This window comes from Callorhinchus milii, unplaced genomic scaffold (assembly GCF_018977255.1).
Source record: "Callorhinchus milii isolate IMCB2004 unplaced genomic scaffold, IMCB_Cmil_1.0 Scaffold32, whole genome shotgun sequence".
NCBI lineage: Eukaryota > Metazoa > Chordata > Chondrichthyes > Chimaeriformes > Callorhinchidae > Callorhinchus > Callorhinchus milii.
This window is the reverse complement of record NW_024704773.1, coordinates 3,865,277-3,886,665: the sequence shown is the minus strand read 5'-3', so window position 1 is coordinate 3,886,665 and position 21,389 is coordinate 3,865,277.

Below are 21,389 nucleotides of genomic sequence, written 5' to 3'. Positions count from 1 at the left end.
TTGCATTATCTTGTGTAGAATATGCATCTTGCCTTTCCAGATATTCTTTTCAAATCGAGGGTAAATGGCTTCTTCTGCCAGAAAATGGCTTCTTCTCCCTGAGAACATAAGCTGCACTCTGACCCATAATCCTGAGTTGGAACAGGGTTCTTGTACGTCAGAGTGATAAAGATGGGGTTCCCAGCAAGAGACACACTCTACATCCTGAGGTGCAATTTATGTCGCGGTTTTCCTGTATTTGGTCTCTTTCTTTACCTTTCTTACCTGTTGTAATGTATCGTTTTGATTACATTCACTGTGTACCTTGTAATCGAGATTAGCAGGATTTAAGTGAATTGCAAATCTACCATCCAGTCTCAGGATTATTGATAGGCATCCTGTGGTGTTTGTAGATGTGTGTGGTAATACTGTAGCAGTGCAATTTCTCAGTATGTGAGATTTGACCCATTATCGAATCCCGTAGCGTATTGGTTAGAGCATTTGTCTTGCAAGTGAGAGGACCCGGGGTCAATTCCCGGGCAGGACAAAACCTTAAGCAAGTTTTTTTACTCCACACACCTCTTTTCCTAGCAGTAAGAACACGGTTGTTAGTCGATTGGTGGATTGCTTTCTGGGGTAATATTCCCTTCAGAAAAAAATTATAATTTGGTCATTCAAACCACAACTGTTTGGGACACCTCTCTATACAATTGACTGCTGCGTTCCGAAACACTGATTGCCCACTGATCGTCTTGGGATGGCCTCCTGAAGTGAAAGGCGCTATCCAAATGTAATTTTGTTGTTTTGCCTACAAAATATACAGTCAATTCACTTTATAGTATATCATGTGAAGCACTTTGAGACGTCTCACCGACCTGATAAGGCGCTGTATCAAATGCAAGGATTACTATTATCCCAGCAAGTTAGAATAATAATCCTTGCATTTGATACAGCATCATCAAGATGTTTCAAAGCCTTCACAAGATTTGGGTTTACGTGTAGGGAATGCATTTGTAGACAAATACAGCAGTCAAGATGGGCATCTTGTCCAATGTCATGAAGTTGAGTGACCGGTCTTGTTTGGGGGGTTGTTGGCCAGGACACTGGGAGAAACTCTTCTCTTTTCAAATATGTCACGAGATCTTTAACGTCCACCTGAACAGTCAGGTGGGACCTTGGTTTAACTTCTTAACTGAAGGACGACACCTCCAACAACGCACTGTACTGGAGTGTCATCAAAGGCCTGACTGGGTCTTGAACCCATATCCTTCTGACTCTGCTGAGATTGCCACCAACTGTGCCAGGGTAATGCCCCATACGCTTATTCTGACTAATTATTGATATTTGTGACTTCACTACATATTGTAAAAATTACAGGAAGAAAAGTTAAAACTGAAAGGCAGCTCTTTATCCAACGCATGTTTCAGTCGTTCTTTTTTCAAACAGTCTATATATATATATATCTCGCTTCATTTCCTTCCTGATCAACCAAGTAATCCATACTGTAATGCCTCTGTTTATTCTCTTATCCTCAATCAACAGACTGTAAGAATGTATTTTGGAAACGTGCCATTTCTCTCAATGTTGCCAGGACACATTTATTTTTACACTTGATCTTAAATGTGGATTGAGAACCATGCATATAGGAGAAAGCACTGCCTGAAATGTGTGCACATCAAGGTAGCTTAGTCATAAGAATCTAGGAAGAGAATTTGAAAAATCTATGCCTTTTTCTCAGCTCAACACTGATTTAATCCCTTTTCTGAACCTCATCTGTTTTTATAATTCTTTCCATCACCGCAGAGCGACTGGGGAAAAAAACTAATGTAAAGTCGAAAGCTGAGGCCATATGGGTCTTCAGGAGTTGTGACCCTGTGCCTGAGGTTTGCATGGCAAAGCAGATTACTTTGTATTTTTTTTAAACATTAAAAATACACATTTCAAGAATTTCCATAAGGTTTATTTATAAATCAAGGCTGAAGCAAGTTCCACACCAATGACATACCCAGAAAACAGATTTGGAACTAACTGGAATATCCTAATGCATTGTAATTGAAAGTTGAAGACCTCATTCATCGTAAAATAATAAAACGAAAAATGCAACATTACAATGTAAAATAATGGTTGGGCCCAATGGAATCTCCATTCTGTTGTGGCTCCCGATAATGGAATACCATTTACATTTATATAGCGTCTTTCACGTAAGGAGGACTTTCCAAGATGCTGGAATCGAAATTTGTATTTGAGTGCAGCTAAAATGAGACTGACTTAACTATCGGTGTCTTGTTGAGCAACGCTCAAATACCAGCATCAAAATTGCAAAAGAAATCTGGACCTCTTCAGTAGCAGGCAAGTTGATAAGCATGTTTTTCAAACCATCTTAAGGATCAAACCAAGGTTAAGGGGAGGGCTGGTGTTCTGACTTCACCACATGCAATTTAAAGATTGAAGGAAGGTCACAAAGCATCGGATCAAGTGAGGGTCCATAAAAACAAAATGGCTCAAGCAGCATGCTTGCCTTGAGTTATAGAATGATTCATCCTATCTCTTGCAACTCTTGTGAGGAGCAATGAACCTGTAGATTATTCAGAACTCTCGTACGGGAGAGAACATGAGCTGCAATCACCCCCATCTTCGTCTGGCTCCACTGGCTCCCCATCCCCCAGAGGATCGAGTTTAAGATCCTCGTCCTTTTAAAGTCCTTCACGGTCTTGCTCCTCATGGCATGTAATGTTGCCTTTGCAACCTGCTAAAACCTTACCAACCCGCCCGCTCCCTCTGCTTGGCAGGCACTGACCTGCTCCATGTCTCCTGCCTTGATAGGTCAGGTGAAGAATGGGCCAGCTGAAGTATAAAGCCTTTCCTCATTCTTTGTAATGGGGAAATCAAGGGGGTAGCATTGTGGTGGTCCGTTATAGTGTTTTGTAGTGTATTACCAACAGGTGGTGTCCCTCTCCATGTTAGTGATTGTTCCTCTCCAGGCCCTTTACATAGCCATTTTCCTGAGGTGAACAATTTTCTTTTCTATATTTTAGGCCCTAAATAAAGCTCTGGGATTTTTTTGTTTGTTTAATATTGTTTCCACAGGCTTGATATGCTTGAAAGAGTCAAAATCCCTGCTTTCTTGTGCCGAAATGTTAACTTGGCCTGGAGACTTCACACCTAGTCAGCAAAATCACTATTAAAATAATATTTTTGGCCTAGGAATTTGACTTTCCTCAGGAGATAAATCTGGGAAAGCAATATTAAAGCAGCAGAACCCAGAGCCTGCCCTTGGCCGAAAACATTTTCCAAGTCTTTTTTTTATGTGGGATTCAATGAGAGGGAGAAGAGGTAATGGAGTTCCAGAGGTCAGGGTATAGGAGCTGACTTAGCTGGTATGTAGCTTAAGGCTTGAAAATAAAATCGCTTGACTCAGTGTCCAAAAAACATTACTGGGCTTTAACGCTGAATGGAACAAACCACTTGTCTGGTAAAGAGAGCCAATCTAAGCAACACCACAAATTAATACATTGTTTTTGTACTTTTAACAAAGTATTTCTTATTTCTTCAACATGATCCTTTCATTTCTCACATCAACCCATGTTTCTGAGTAATGAAAAAAATTAGACCCACATTCTGAAGTTTTATACTGGGCCAACCAGGAAATGGAATTAAGAACTGTGAATTTTTATGCATATCAGATAATAATAATTTTTGTTATACTGTACTGCCTAAACAATGAAACATCTCAAAATTGCCAAGTAACATCTCCAAATACATGTAATTGACTATGAAATGTAAGCAGACTCTGCAGTCAGTTTGAACGCAGCGAGATCACACAAGCAAACAATTTTATCTGGAAGAATATTGTTTATGATACCTGGAAAAACTTCCTCTTCTTTTTGATTAGTGTCATGGGGCCTTTAATCACCTGAGCATGCAGGCAGGACCTAGGTTTAACATCTCATCCACATGACAGCAGCTCCGACAATACGGCTCTCCCAGTACTCTACGTGAATGTCAGTCCCAATGTAAGACTTGAACACACAACCTTCTGTGCTCTGATCTGAGCCAAACTGATAACTGGCAAGCTAACAAATTCTCATTTCATCAGCCTGAACTAGATTCAGATCTTTAGTTTTGAAGGAGGAACACTCCAGTAACTCACTGCAACATTTAGTCCCCGATTCCATTCTGTCTGGTGCCTGTCTCTATAGAATATTTCCATTAGTGAGTCAAATATTTATTTTAATAATTGATTGAGCACATGAGGAAACCGACCTGGAGAAAGTGAAATGTCACGGCATTTGGATTTAAGAAAGAAAATTAAAGTGACCTTTACAGAAGCCGCTCAATATTGTTCTTTAAAGAACATTTGAATATTTTGTTGATAAATGCTAATGTTTAACAATTTTTAGGAATAACTTAACGTTAGTATAACTGTTATTCCTGCCAGCTACTACAATTCAGCTCCTCGCCCCTAACCTCTAGAACTGGTAAATTAAGTTTAATACTGATAAATGCAAGTACTACATATAGGATCCAAGAATAGGAAACACATGTAATAATATAATAATAATCCTTGCATTTGATATAGCACCTTATCATGTCTTCGAGATGTCTGAAATCACTTCACAGAATATATTGTAAAGTGAATTGACTGTATATTTTTGTGGGCGAAGCGCAGCATCCAATTACGCACAGCAGTGTCCCACAAACATTCGTGGATTGAGTGACCAAATTATTATTGGTTTCATTTATTTTTGAAGGGTTTATTACCCCCCGGAAAAGCGATCTGGAAATGTACTCCATGGATGGGATTGAACTTTCCAAGGGAGAAGTTGAAAGAAATGTAGAAGAAATTGGGATTGATGAAACGATTGCTACTGTTAATTAAAACTGTGAGTCTCAAATTACCTTGTCTTTCACTATGTCAAAACAGCATTAAACAAGGCAAATATGATCTTGGCAATATTGCTAAATCAGTTGAGTTTAGATCCCCAGATATCATACTCAGACTGCACACTGCTCTGATACTTTGAATACTATATGTAGCTCTGGTCACCGTAACATGATTAGGTGCTTGCAGAGGAGAGCAAAGAGGGTGATCCCCAGTATTAGAGGAACGACCTATGAGCAATAATTAGTCAAGCTAGTGCTCTTCAATTTTGAGACGAAGGTGACCCTCATAGAGATGTATAAAATTTTAAATGAGATTGAAAAAGTAAACCCAGAACAATACTTTAGGATGCATCAAGACAATAGAACAAGACATAGGTTGAGAGTTGTAAGGGGCAATTTCAGAACAGACACCAGGAAGCTTTTCTTTACCCAGAGGATGATCACAGGTTGCCAGGAAGAGTGGTGGAGAACAGGATGCTGGACTTATTTGAGAAGCAGCTTGATGCAATGATGGCGAGACTGCATGGTGGATGTTCTGGAGAGATGAGATCAAATGGACTAAAGGGCTTCTTCAACCAGACCAATCTTGATCTTGTGAACTCTCTCCCTCTACCCTTCCATTTCTTCCCTGCTTTTTTTTAAAATCCCACCTAAAAACCTACCTTTTTCAACCTCTTCTATAGTAGCCTACCCCACGGTTAATTCCAGCAGATCAACTGGTATCTGGAAGAGAAGTACCAACACCATTGTCTTTTTTTTTGGGGGGGGGGGGGAGAGGGGGTTGTGGTGGTGGTGGGAATGAGCCTTTCATTCAAACAAAACATTGGAATATAAACATTTGTATACTGATCAGTGGATATCAAGAGGCTTCTAGTTGCAGCAATAGACAAGGCAAACAGGGTCCTGTAGAGTCCTGTAGAGTCCACAGACTCCTGTGGAGTCCTATAGCTCAGTGGTTAGAGCACTCGCTTTGCAAGCGAGAGACCTGAGTTCAATTCCAGGCAGAGGGCGAAACCTTGGGCAAGTTTCCTTACTCCACACAGAGCCTAATAATAATCCCTCCAAAACCAAAACCAATAATAAAAAAAAATTGATCATTTTCAATCCACGAATGTTTGTGGGACATTGCTGTGCGCAATTGGCTGCCGAGTTCGCCCACAAATATACAGTCAATTCACTTTACAGTGTGTTCTGTGAAGCGCTTTGGGTCGTCCTCCCGACGTGAAAAGCGCTATATCAAATGCAAGGATTATTATTATTATGGCTTATATTATTGAATCAGTTGTCAGACTGTACATACGCAGGCTATACAGTGTTCTGATCAGACCACATCTTGAATACTGTATACAGTTCTGGTCACTGACATAAGGGGCTGCCCGATCCTAGAGCAGACAGGGGAGAGCAATGAGGATGATCCCCAGGGTTAGAGGACTGAACTATGAGCAATAATTAGACAAACAGTATTTCACTGACAGAAGACAATATATTCCAACTATTAGATCTCAGATGCTAAATTTAGGCATTTAGTCACACTCCCTTATCTCTCTTTCAGGAGTCCTATAATGGATTAATAAGGTGAGATTTTCTGCAGGTCAGTAAATTTAACAGCCTTGGGGGCAAGCTCTTAACTTAGTGACTTGTGGAAAGTAACTTTTGAAAGAGTTGAAGCTGAGTGAAGCAGTAATATTGTTCTGCAATTGGATGCTTTATGCGCGTCTTGTAAACAAGATGTGTCATCTTGTGGGTAGGCCATCAATGTTGCACCAGCCTTTATTATAGGTATAGGATTGACAGAGTGCTCTTGGTTTGAAGCAGTTCTGTGGTACTTTATTGCAATGTCTGCCACAATGACTTGACCTAACAGTGATGAGTTTTTGCATTAAGCTATAAATTGATTCTGTGTCAGGTAAACAGCTTAATACGAAAAATTGATTGTCAGCTAGCAATTGTTATACATTCAAGGGAATTTACCTGGCAAAAGAAAAGTATAACTCAAATGTTCTAAAGTTTGCTCACAAAATACACGGTCAAAACGTATATCTTGTGAAGCACATTGAGCTATCCTGACGATTTGAAAGGTGCTATGTCAAATGCAACAATTGTTATTATTATTATTAAATCTAATTTAAGATTATTATATAATGTAGTGGGCCCTAGGATATCAGGGACAGAAACTTGAGGGATGGAGCCTGTGCCTTCTTAAGGAGGTGATCGCACCATCATCTCTCTCTTTTGCACTTGGAGCTGGGCTGGGAAGGGAAGTGACCCTGGCCTAGGGCTAGGGAGCAGAGCCTAGGCTGAGTGGCTGGCCCTAGGTTAGTAGGAGGGATTGCCAGTGCGCAGGTTTGTAGATGTAGCTTACAAACCTGCACACTCGTAAGCCTTGACCACACGTCCAGGTGCCTAAACTCCTCTTGGGTTATTATGTTGGTGTTATACAGCCACCCTGGATGAGGGGCGCTATATAAATACAAGTTCCACCCCCAGGAGATTAAACCCGTGTTTGCCTTGTACGTGTGTGTCTGTATCTGCCTACTTGGGGGGGATCTGCTCCACAATATTTTATGTTTAATATAATTAGTAATTTATCATTCACCTCCACGAATGGTTTGGGGTATAAATTATTAATTTATAATTTGTTTAATAATATATACTTGTTTCCACAAAATGTTTTTATCTACCACCCATTCATGATGTGTAACCCAAGGTTCCATCCTTGAACCCTCCTTTTCCTCACTTACATGCTCCCTCTCGGTGATTCATCCGCAGACACGGGATCAACTTCCACCTGCATGCGGATGACACCCAAATCTACTTTGCCTCAACCAGCTGCGACTCCAGGTCTGCTGATGTCCTGTCAGCTTGTCTGCCAGGCATCAGGGCCTGAATGAGCTCAAACTTCCTGCAGTTGAACGTTGACAAGACAGAAGCCATACTCCTTGGCTCCGATCAACATCTTATCTCCTGCAGCTCTGACTTCTTCAAACTCCCTGGCCTTTCCCTAAGACTTACTGAACCTGTACGTAAACACACAACTGTCTTTCCTCCCCACCATCCATTCTAACAACGATCACTTTCCTCCACCTCCGTACATTGCCTGCCTCTGACCATACCTCATCCCCAAAGCAGCCAAAACCCTCATCCACGCCTTTGTCACCTCCCGCCTTAACTACTCCAAAGCCCTCCTTGGCGGTCTCCCCAGCTTCGTTACCCACAAACTACAACTAATTCAGAACTCTGCCACCCATATTCTCACCCATACTAAACTCCGTACCCCCATCACACCTGTTCTCGCCAGGCTTCACTGGCTCCCTATCAAAGAATGGATCGATTTGAAGACCCTCACACTCGTTTACAAATCCCTTCATGCACCGGCAGCTCCTCACCTTTCTGAATTTCTTTCTCTCCACTCCTCTACTAACTGCCTCTGCTCGGCTGGCTCTAGCCTCCCGCATATCCCTCATGCCCTCTACTCTACCATCTTTCAGCCACTATGCCCCAAAGCTTAAGAACTTTCTCCCTCAATCCCTCTGCCTTGCCCACTCCTTCCCCTCTTTTAGATCATGACTGAAGACCTTCCTCTTTGACTGTGCTTATGGTCACCTCCTCCCTCCCCCTAGCTCAGCATCGGGCTCCGCCACTGTTAAGAGCTCCGAGATGTTGCCCCGCATGCAGGGCGCTATATAAATGCAAGTTGTTATTGTAATATTTATATACATTTATTTTCTCCACTTTTGTACCATTATATAAAATTATGCAGGTAATATCTGACACAAAATATCTCCATTACTCAAAAGAATAAACAGCTTGAAAAAAGTAGTGATTGTTTGCATCCGAGATGCCACCTGCATGAAGCATGTTGTTTTTGTTGTTGTTTATGTGTATGTGTATGAAAGAGTGGGGGAACAAGCAGGTAAAATGAGATTTGTGATGCATATGATGCCACTGTATCTTGTTTTAAATAACTGTATTAGTTATCTCACTTAAAAAGAAACCAACGACCGACTACTCTATGGGTTGAAATGTATTTTTGAATGGCAAGAGCCCTTTATATTGATTCCATTACACGTTGATGAAATACTCTAGTAATAATCTTAATTGACATTAATTGGCATTTGATATAGAACCTTTCACATTGGGAGAACATCTCCAATCCTTCCTTCCTAACACTACACTAGAATGTCAGGCTCTAGGAGGGTAAGTGCCAAAGTGGGTCTTGGATCTGCATTCTCTAATCCAGAAGCGAGAGTGCGATTAACTGAGCCGAGCTGACACCTGGCATTTGACCTCTTGTGAATTATTAATTCTACATAGTGAAATATGTCTTGTAATGGTATATCCTTGGTTAATGTGAAACCGTTCCATTTTATGCTGCAAAGAAAATGGATAAGAAGAGACAAAAGGCTTATTGCCACAAAATCATCTGTCCCATTTCCCACCAAACTACTAATGAAAGGGTAGACATTCTGTTTCCATAAGACTGTACAGACTGCCTCACTATTCTACACAGTTACTTAGTGAATGCATTCCCATTACAAAGGCATTTAACCTAATTTCCCACCAAACTACCAACAACTGAACAAAAGTACATCCACCACATAGCCATTTAGTTAGCCTCACTTACTACCAGATGACAAAGCATACAATATTTGCAAATTGGAAAATGATGCATACTCCATCAATACTAACAGAAATCCATTTCCCAGACAAGTGGTTGAGAAACAAACATGAGGGCAAGTGTTTATTTTGAAAATCCTTCCCACAGATGGCACCGTTAGCAACTGTCATCTTTCCCTGCCATGATATATGGGGAAAAGTGAAGTATGATATGATTTATGGCAATTTATCTATAGGTGGTTCTCTGCATTTAGCTGATACCATTTTATTTCATAGGAACCGACTAAAATTGACTCGAAAATATCTGAACCACCAAAGCTCAAATATTCAGCGATTCACAAAATGAGGCCAATTCAAAGACGTGTATGATTTGAAATGTATTTCTGGATCCGTACCAATATAGACAGGAGAAGGCCATTTGGTCTATCAAGCCTGCTTTGCCATTACATCTCTTCAATTTAATTTGTCCTTTTACTCCATATCACTTAGCATCCTTACTTGGCAAAAATCTCTCTCTTTTCAAGGCCTCGGTGATGCAGTAATTCATCACATCATCTTTAACCTCTGCAGCCAAGGACTCAAATGTAGTTTGTAGAGACAGAACAAACTCTTTGTTCCCTACTGACTTCCAAATAAAATGAATAATCTTTCAGTGCAGACAAAAATTGGCAATAATTCTTAGCCTTTCATGGAGAGCTGGTTAGGATGGATGAAGTGAGAAAATGAAATCCTACTGATATACTATTTATTCTTGAGTTTTGTGTTGGCACAGATTGTTGGAGTCAAACAGAGCTGATGTCACTACCACTAAACAAAAATCCTTGAATTTGGTACAGCACCTCTCACATCATGAAGACATTGCAAAGCACTTGATTTACTGTAAAGTGTAGTGACTGTGTATTGTGTAGGCATACCCACCAGTCAATTTGCACATAGCAATGTTCCACAAACAGCCATGAAGTGAATAACCAATTTTATCTGGAGGATTTTTGGCCAGGACACAAAGTGAAATTCTTCTTTTTTTCAAAAGTGCCAAAGGAGTTTTAATGTCCACCTGAACAGATAGATGCAACTTCAATTTAGCATCTCATTTGAAGGACAGCATTTCTGACGAACCAACACTCCAACCATCACTGCGCTGAATTATAAGCCTAGACTATGGGCTCAATGTACTAATGTAGGGCTTGAACCCACAACCTTATGACTTAGAGACGAGAATAAGGGAAGCATCTCCAGGACGCTACCCAGCATGAAGGACACTATATAAATGCAAATTGTTGGTGTATTGTTCAACCATTTGAACCAGGCTGGTACCTATTGCTAGATGTAAAAAGAATGTCTCCAACATGGGCGACTAATAGATTGATGATAAAGTAAATTCATAATAAACAACAACAACAACAAGATTCCATTTATAAAGCGCCTTTCACGTCAGGAGGACGTCCCAAGGCGCTGCACAGTTGGGTCAGGACCCGAGCAGGGGGAAATGGTCAGGGTGAGGGGAGGGAAGGGAGGGAGCGAGGAGGGGGGAAATGGTCAGGGTGAGGGGAGGGAAAGGAGGGAGCAAGGAGGGGGAAGAGAGTCGAGAGGGGAGCTGAAGGCTCGGTCAAAGAGAAAGGTTTTGAGACCGGCCTTGAAGGAGGAAAGGGAGGAGGAAAGGCGAAGGCACTGGGGGATGGAGTTCCAGAGCCTAGGGGCTGAGAGGCTGAAGGCCCGACCACCGATGGTAGGGCGATTGGGGCGGGGGACGTGGAGCAGACCGGAGCCGGAGGAACGGAGGGTACGGGCAGGTAGGTAGGGGGATAGTAGGTCGGAGAGGTAGGAGGGAGCAAGGCCGTGAATGGCCTTGTAGGTGAGGATGAGGATCTTGAAATCAATCCTCTGGGGGATGGGGAGCCAGTGGAGGCGAGCGAGGGTGGGAGTGATGTGGTCCTGGTGCGGGACAGTACACAAGCTGCAGAGTTCTGAATGACCTGCAGCTTGTGGAGGGAGGTGGCGGGAAGGCCGGCGAGGAGAGAGTTCCCATAGTCCAGCCCTGAGGTGACAAAGGCGTGGGCCAGGGTTTCAGCAGCGTGAGGGGTGAGATAGTGCCGTAGTCTGGCGATGTTCCGGAGGTGATGGAAGGCGGTGCCAGTTGTGGTGCGGATGTGAGGGAGAAAGGACAGCTCAGGGTCGAACAAAACGCCGAGGTTCCTGACTGGCTTTGAGAGGTGGAGAGTGCAGCCTTGGATGCTGATGGTGTCAGCGCCTGAGGTGCGGAGGCGCTGACGTGAGCCAATCAGGAGGGCCTCGGTTTTTTGCACGTTGAGCTGAAGAAAGTTATCTCTCGTCCAGGACTCGATGTCGGACAGGCAGGCTGTCAGGACATCGGTGGTCGTGGAGTTGAGAGTAGAGGAGGAAAGGTAGAGTTGGGTGTCATCCGCATACATGTGGATGATGTCTGCGGATGATGTCACCAAGGGGGATCATATAGAGGGTGAAGAGGAGGGGACCGAGGACAGAGCCCTGAGGGACACCACATGAGACAGTTCGGGGGGTGGAGGAGAAGCCATTTGTGGAGACAAAGTGAAGACAGTGAGAAAGGTACGACCTAAACCACTCAAGGACAGTGCCTTGAAGGTTGAGGTGGGAGGGCAAGCGGTGGAGGAGGATAGCATGGTCGACCGTATTGAATGCTGCCGATAGGTCGAAGAGGACGAGGAGGCAGAGGGAACCCTGGTCACAGATGGTCAGGATATCATTGGTGACCTTGACCAGGGCAGTTTCTGTGCTATGGGCAGCACGGAAACCTGACTGAAGGGGTTCGAAAAGTGAATGGGTGGAAAGGAAAGAGCGCAGTTGGGAGGCGACAACTCTTTCCAGGACCTTGGAGAGAAAGGGAAAGGTTGGAGATGGGCCGGTAGCTTGATAGTTGCGACGCATCAAGGGAAGGTTTTTTCAGGGTGGGCGTGATGGTGGCAGTTTTTAAGGGAATGGGGACAGAGCCAGAGGAGAGGGACAGGTTGACGATGTCGGTGATATGTGGGGCAAGAAAGTGGAGCTGGGAGATAAGGAGTGGAGTGGGGATGGGGTCAAGGGAGCAGGTGGTTGGTTTCAGGGATAGGGTGAGTTTGGTGACCGAAGGTGGGGAAACGGGTACAAAAGTGAGTAGGGGAGGATGGGTAGCAGTCGGAGTGTGGGAGTGAGGGGTTGGGGGGTTGGTGGATGTTGGAGGGGAAGTGACTGCGGAGCGAATTCCCTTTGATCTTGGATTCAAGGAAATCCAGCATCTCCTCGCAGTGAAGGGTTTGGAGGAGATGACCTGCGCGGGGTGGCGGGGGGGACGGAGGAGTCGGGTTGTGGTGGAAAACAGTAGCCTGGGGTTGTTCTTCGCCTCCAGGATTATCCTGGAGTAGAAGGACGACTTGGCCGAGGCTAGAGTGGAGCGGTAAATTTTGAGGAGGTCCAGCCAGATTTGTCGGTGGACCGTTAGGCCAGATTTGACACAGGTGCGTTCAGCGGCCCGCACCTGGCTTTTCAGTGAGCGGAGGTGGGTGGTGTACCAGGGGGAGGAGCGGGAGTAGGAGACAGTGCGGGAAGTGATGGGGGCAAGAGTATCGAGTGTGGAGGAGAGTGTGGCTGGCGAGAGTGGTGAGGAATGGGGCAGTCGGTGTGGCTGCTGCTGGACAGCCAACGCCGAGTGCCACGGTGAGCCCGGCGGAGGATTCCCAGGCTGGAACAGAGGGAGGTTGTGGGAGGGTCAAGTGGGGATAGAAGACGAGAGAGACGGAGAGAGAGGAGGACAGAGCGGGAGAGATGCAGAGGGGGGAGGGTTTGGGGGGAGAGAGGAGGGGGGCGGGAGGGAGGGGGTGAGGGGGCTCAGGTCAAAGCGGCAGCCATAGTGCGCACGCGGAGACCAGGAGCGAGCGGTCAGGTGGATGGCATTATCCCGTAGAGTGGGGCAGCCAACCCAACAGGACCATAGTGGGCTCTGATGTGAGCCCTGGGGGGGGAGGGGGGGGGGTGGGGGGGGGGCGCAGAGGGGGCGCATAAAGTCAAGAAGAAACACCTGAAACCATGTTCTTGTCAATATGCACTCATGCTCTTGTCTGTACACCTCAGACTCAATAACTGAAGAACTTTCTTCTATAAATGACATTGGAGACATATTCTGTATCTGAAAAAATGTTCTCTTCTTAACTCTCAATATTCTCTGAGGAAACATACAGCTGTAATAATAATAATCCTTACATTGGATACAGTGCTTTTCACATCTTCTAAATGTCTCAAAGCGCTTCACAGAATATACTGTAAAGTGAATTGACTATATTTGTGGGCGAAACGCGGCAGTCAATTGCACACAGCAGTGCTCCATAAACAGTCGTGGATTGAAGTGACCAATTTATTATTGTTTTTTTTTCTTGAGGGATTATTATCAGGTGTGTGGAGTGAGGAAACTTGCCCAAGGTTTCGCCCTGCCGGGAATCGGACCCAGGTCTCTTCCTTGCGAGGCGAGTGCTCTAACCACTGAGCTACAGAATTCTCCACTTGTAACTCCATCGTAACTTGTTATCTGGAGTCCTTTGTGGTTGAAATGTTTCTGAGGTCACTAAAGAATGAAATAAAACCACTGGAGATATTTCTTGCTTCGTTTCATCAACTTGTGTTTTCAAAATTACAAATTTGCTGAATAGTCTTCTTGAATAGTCTTTTGTAGTGTGATATTTAAGTTCTACAAAAAATGTATAGCACAGAAACAGACCACTCAGCCCAGCCAGTTCTTACTGGGATTCTGTAGATCTATTGTGAAATTCAGGCCAGAGATTCAATGAAGTAGAAAAACCTAGACCTAGAATAAAAAATAATTGCAACCAACTGACTAATAGCTCACCTGTTCAAATTATGTTACTGGCATTCAATATTCTGTTATAGCCTAGTTTGTGATGTGGTTTTCCATGAGACTATCCTGTTAGAACTCAAATTGCTTTAACTGATTACTCTTGAAACAAAGGGACATCTTGGATGACTAAAGTACAGCCAAGTCTTTTCCAAAATGTAATTCTGAGGTCCAACTAAAATTAGAACTGAACTAATATAACCCCATTCAGTGACATTTCTTAAGTGCTGGGTTTATTGTGATCATGATCTGCTATCACTGAAGCTGCAACATTATCTGCAGAATATTCAATACCATTAAAATGATTAGTTTTAAAGGGAAATTAGATTTTGGACTAAATATAAACCTGATTTTAAGGGATGATAACTTGTATCAATTACAAGAACTTTAATTGTCTCACTACAAGCTGACTTGTAAAACCACCTTGAGGTTTGTTTATTCCAGATAAATTATGACTTAACTGTGTGCAGCCAAATGTGTCAAACACTTGTCTTTCAAGGTTGGATCTTGAAATTACTGAGAGTATAAAAGATGTTTAGATGTGCACTAGACTTCAAGGGATAAACCCAAAGCTTTCATGTGATCAGTTTCAAGATCCTCACACTTGTCTTTTCTGCCCAACAAACCTTTTCCTGCCCTGTTACCTCCCTACCTTTTTGACTTGCTTATTCCCTATGCCACCACCCGCTGCCTTCTCTTGGCTGACTCCGGCTTCTGCATGTCCCTCGACCCAATCTGCTCCACCATCGGTGGCCGTGCTTTCAGCCTCTATGCACTGAAATCTCGAAACCTCTCCCTGAACCCCTCCATCTTGCCCTCTCCCCAATTTTCAGATCACACCTTAAGACCTTCAACTGTGCTTATGGTCACCTCCCCCCTCCCTCCGGCTCAGGCTCCATCACTGTTGAACGTTCTGAGTCACTACCCTGCGTGAAGGGTGCTATATAAATGCAAGTTGTTGTAATTGTGAATCAGTGAATACACTACCAACAGCTGAACTATTGGATTTACCCAACAATTTGCTTTAATCCTTATCTCTCAAGCACATCACATAGAATGTTGTATTTCTATCTATCTCTGAATAACAGTGCAAATTTAGATTTGTACTAGGCAATCTGGGATTCTTAGACAAGCCCAATGTGACACCCGAGTTCTCTTCAGTCTGCTGATCTTAATGGCTTTGACTTTTGGTGAATTCAGAAACAAGAATCATAGGGTAGATGAAACCCTCATCCACAAATTCTTCACATCTAGGTACGACTACGCCAACTCACTGCTTGTCAGCTTCCCAACTCTTCCCTCCACAAGCTGCAGATCATCCAGAACTCTGCCACGCGTGTCCTCTCCCCCACCAAGCTCTGTGACCCCATCACCCTCCACCCTCATTTGGATCCACCAGCTCCCCATCCCCCAGAGGATAGAGCTCAAAATCCTCGTCCTCACCTTCAAGGCCATCCACGGCCTTGGTCCTTCCTACTTCTGTGAGCTGCTGACCGCATACCAAACTGTCCACTTCCTCTCTGGAATGCTCCACCATCAGCGGCCGAGCCTTCAGCTTTTCTGTCTCCACCATCTGGAACTTCATCCCATATTCCCTTCTTCTCGGTCTCTCCCTTGCCCCTTTCAAGGCACGTCTCAAAACCTTCCTTTTCGACCCAGCCTTCAGCCACCTCTTACACTCCCTGCCCTCTTCCCTCCCCAATCCCGACCCCCAGCTCAGGTCCAAATCCCTAACTGTCCAGCGCCTTGGACGACCTCCTGATGTGAAAGGTGCTATACAAATGTAATTTGTATTGTGGAAGACTATTTTGTCATAAAGATTGCGAAGAAATGTGGCTAATTCTTCAATTCATGCTTAATGTGGAAACCAATTCTTTTTAAGAACTGTGAAAATTGGCTTCGAAATTAAGGGAGTGGTGTTATGTGGAGTCCTCTAGCTTAGTGGTTAGAGCGCTCACCTCGCAAACAAGAGGACCTGGGCTCGATTCCTGGACAGGGCAAAATGTTGGACAAATTTCCTAACTCCACATGCTTCTTTTCACCTAGCAATAAGAAGGAACTTGGTTAGTCGATAGGATCACTCTTCCGGGGGTAATAATTCCTTCAAAAATGTTTTAATAATAATTTGGTGACTTAATCCATGATTATTTTTTGGGACACCTCTGTGTGCAATTGGCTGCCAATTCACTTTACAATATATTCTGTGAAGCGCTTTGAGATGTCTCAAAGACTTGTTATAGCGCTATATCAAATACAAGGATTATTATTATTATGTTCACATGTACACATTATTCACATTCACATGTTTAATGTTATGTGCTTCACCCTGTGTAGCTATTCCTGCCCGATTACAAACTTTAAAATTTGCTGTAGTGGAACAGGGAATAAAATATAATTTATATACATTCTTCTGTAGGTAAGTGTTATTAGCATTGAGATAATCAAACCGTAATGATGGGGTGAAACTTGTGACGTTTTATAATTCATTCACATTTGGGAATCAAGAGGGCTGCAAAGAGTTAAAGTTTTAGGTAGATCGTATCTGCGTTTGAATTAGAAGTCAGAAAATATCTTCCCGTAAACCTGCAGTCTGCATTGTGCTTTTTATTCTTCGCCTTGTCTACTCTAGATTTAACTTTAATAACAGCATAAATTAAACTGATGCACACAATTCCACATGAACTAAAGCTTCAGAGTGCCTTGCTAAATTGTTTTGTTGGATGGAAGCTTAAAGGCTTGAGAGCCTCAGTAGGTATTCTGGAAGAAAGGAATTACAGGTTTTGTTTTCAAAGCACCCAGACATGTAGTAGACCCCAAACTGTGGAGAAGTGAGGTGGAGGTGAATCTTGCAGACCAGTAAAATGGTGTCAAGAACTATGTACTGACTACAATAATCATTGCCATTACTCCATTTTATAGTATATCCTATGAAGTGCTTCGAGATGTCTCAACAACATGAAAAGGCGCTATATCAAATGCATAGTTTTTTGTGGGGAGATTATTTAATTACATCTTTTATATATTAGAAGTGCATAATTAGATCAAATATGAAAGTAGTTATTTAATCTGTGGTAGTTACCTAAATAATCGAATTGCACATTAGGTAAATAAATGCATATTTGTTAATTTTAAAAAATCAAGGAGTCCATTATTACTTTTGTTGATTTACATGTCTGACCGCTGTATTTTCTTTCCATTCTTTCCAATGTTTCCAGACTGGGAGTTAATACAGTACTGTGGTTCACGCAGAAGCACAGATGCATAGAACATAATTGGAATGCAAAAAAAAAAGGTTGAGGTATTCCGCATCTCACTTATGTAGCGACCTTGCTGAGTTGTAGAAACGGGTGTGGAATATTGGGAGTTGATATTACTATTTTTTGCTTCTGCTAGACAAAGCCATTAAAACTTCAGAAAAATCATGTGTATGCGCTGAGCTTGTTAAATCTTGTGAAAGCCAATGAATAACAAAATGTTAAAATTTTCACAATGAATAAGTCACATAGATCAGGGGGTATATAATCCGGTTCAGACCTATGGTTAATGAGATGACAGAAAACAAAGTTAAAATAATGATAATCCTTGCATTTGATATAGCGATTCTCACATCAGGAGGACATATCAAGGTGTTTCACCTAATTCCTCTTCTCTGAATAGCACCAAGGGTTCTTTAATGTCAACTTGAACAGACAGACAGGACCTCAGTTTAAGGCTTCATCTGAACAATGATAAGCACTTCTGTTAATGCCCCCCTAGTATCATTCTGGACTATGGGGTTGGAGTGGGGCAGCGGTGATGGTGGAGGATGGGAGAGGTTGGTGATGGAGACGCAGGCACTCAATGGGTGGTTGAAACGTGAAGTGAAGATAACAGTGCCCTAACCTAACCTAAGTTACTGAATTTCCTCCTTTCAAATGTTTCCATTGAACAAGGTAAACCTAAGTATAAGAAAAAATACGAGCAGTACTTTGTGTATGCTAGTGGATATGTTACATTAAAAGTTTCACTGTTTTAATTAAAGTGGAACTTGTATACTAGACTTGCAGAATGCAAGAACACTTTCTGTTTAATACTGGTTGACATGAAAAGTCTAAGATAATTGTGAAGCGCCGGATGAGTAGTGTTTGTTAAAATTTGGCTGGGGGTGGGGTGTGTTTTTCATAGAGAATAGATGTAACTCTCCAGCCACAAAAATATGAAAACATTAGCCCCAGCATATTTTCATCTCTGACCTTCACAAATCACATATGTATCTGCAGGAAGCTGGGGGATTGAGTGCAGCAAGAACCTTGTGCAAGTCAGACAAGGACCGTTCCTGTCTCTACACAATGGTTGGATTGTAAAGACTCAGCCTCTTTGTAATGATTATATATACAATGCAGGTTCTGAGACAATGAGAATATTATATATTATAACTGTGGATGATCCCAGTAACGATTTATGCTGTGTGATTTTAAGGTCAGTATACATCTTTGCTCTGGAACTAGGAAGCCCTGACATCATGAAAAAATCAATGTAACTACAATAACACAATGGTTGGACCTTAACAAGATCCTGGAGATGGTAATGGAAAAATTCAGAGTGCTGGCTCAGAACTCTCACGAAAAATTGTGCTACTGTTACTCTGATGTTCATCATTTTAAAAAAGATACTGGCCTGAAAGGCAGCAAAGCTGGACTCAAAAGATCACAAGACAGGGTTGGATTAACAAAAACCTTCAGCTCACTTGATCTCACCTTGCAGAATACCGAGTCTATCTTCTTTCCATCACACTATCAAGTTGTTCCTTAAATAAGTCCGGTGTTGTGACCGTCATTATCCTTCTTGCTAACCATTCCAGCTGTTAAATGCTTTCTGTGTAAAAAAAAATACTTCCTGGTCTCCATCCTAAAATTGCCCTTAAACCTGAATGTATGCCCTCTTGTCCTGTTACCTTAGTAGTGCTATTCTGGGTTTATATTATAATAAAATTACATTATCTGCTTTAGTATCTTATATACATTCCTCCATTATACCCCAATGAGTACATTCCACCCTCAGTGAGCAGTGTTAAGAGCTTTGTGACATCCTCCCAAAGGAAAGGTGCTATAAATTGTACATCATAAATGTAAATTGTATTATATTATATTTGAAATGTAGATGAACTTGATTGGAATGTGAAAAGGCTGTAACCCCTACATATTTGTCCAATGGGTTTTATGATTTATTTTCATAAGTCTTTAAACCAAATTCAAGTTCATTAAAAACAGAAATATATCAACGATAATCTTTCCATTGATCAATGAGTTCCTATTCCAGATAATGTTTCTTTTCCTGACAATTAACAGAGATTCAAACGACTCTACAAAACAAGCATCTGTGGAATAGACTATCAATCATTTTAACTCAGAACTTCATAGCAAAATTCTTACCTTTGAGTGGATTTGTGATTTAAGAAAATTAAGATTTGCATTAGGCAAATACACTGTCACTACACTTCAGGGTAAATCCATTGAAGCACATTGAGATATTTTGATAATGTGATAAGTCGTTACATCAGATGGTTGGAAACCCATGAAATCAGCCTAACACTGACATCTATATTACTCAACCCGGACCAATTGCATTCCACAAATCACCGTTTCATGAACCGATAAGGACTGGAAACCTAACATTTCATGGTGTATCTGATCATCTGTCTACATTTATTCTTATAACTGTAAATCCTATCTTTATTCAGCTATCCGGCCAATTTTGCTTCAAAATACTTATTTGGTAGAGTAATAACCAGTTTTGATAGAAGTCTGTTTCACACATCAACTCTCCTGTAAATGGGAGAAAAAATCTTCTGATATAGTCTTTTTTGAGGCTTGTTCATATTGTAATCCTATGTCTTCGAGTTCCCCAATCGCAATTAAGCTCTGTACTTTTTGACTATTTAAAGAAAGGCCTGAGTCATGTTCTTCTCAATTAGCTATTCTACCATGAAAATGTATTCCATTCTACATTTCTCCCTTCATAACTCATTCTGTCATTTGGACATGATGGTGCCGCATAGATAGTTTTTCTGCTGCCTTAGTTACACTGTCTGCTCATGTAACTGTGGAATGGGAATTGGCAGAGTTCTGCACATGTGCACCCAATTGAAATAGAATAGTCATACAGATGATGGCCTTCGTACCCACAAAGATTTTTACACGTGTAACAAACTGACAACATACCAGCAGTGTCATGCTGAAAACAATACAGAACTGTCTCTTGGATCTATTACGCTGGTATGAGCCTGACATAAGCACACTGAATATTATCATCTTGGCACCAGCACCTATGGTGCAATATAATGCTCAGTTGGAGATTAGAATTGCTCTTGCTTCTCTTCTCTAATTTGGGTCAGTTTGGTTCAATTGATAACACTCATCTTTGGGCTAGAAGGCTGAGGGTTCAATCCCCTTATTGGGACCTTGAGCTCAAAGTGTAGGCTGACACTCCAATCCAATGTTATGGGTTGTCAACGATCCAATCCAGATGAATAAAAATATTGGTCATTTACATATGCCTGTTTGTGGGCCATTGCCGTGCACAAATACTGCAGTTCCTGAAGGTGAACAAACCAGAAAATATTTCAGAAAGCTCATTCCATTGCCAAAAAGTTCTTGTAGAGCTGCCTAGGAACAACAACAACAACAACAACAACAATAATAATAATAATAATCCTTGCATTTGATATAGCGCTTTTCACGTCTTCTAGATGTCTCAAAGTGCTTCACAGAATATACTGTAAAGTGAATTGACCGTATATTTGTGGGCGAAATATGGCAATGGAATTGCAATTGAAATGGCAATGGAAGTACTACAGAGAATAAATGTAGACACTGTACATATTTCCTGATATTTCAATAAAGCTGAACATTATGTTACCACAACAATTCAGTAAAAGAGAAAGGTGCTTCATAAGTGTCCTTGAGTACAGATTTGCATTATACAATCAATGTTTGGTATATTTTGATTCACTGAAGAGACTTTCAAGTCCTTGACTTTCAAAGGTTATTGAGTT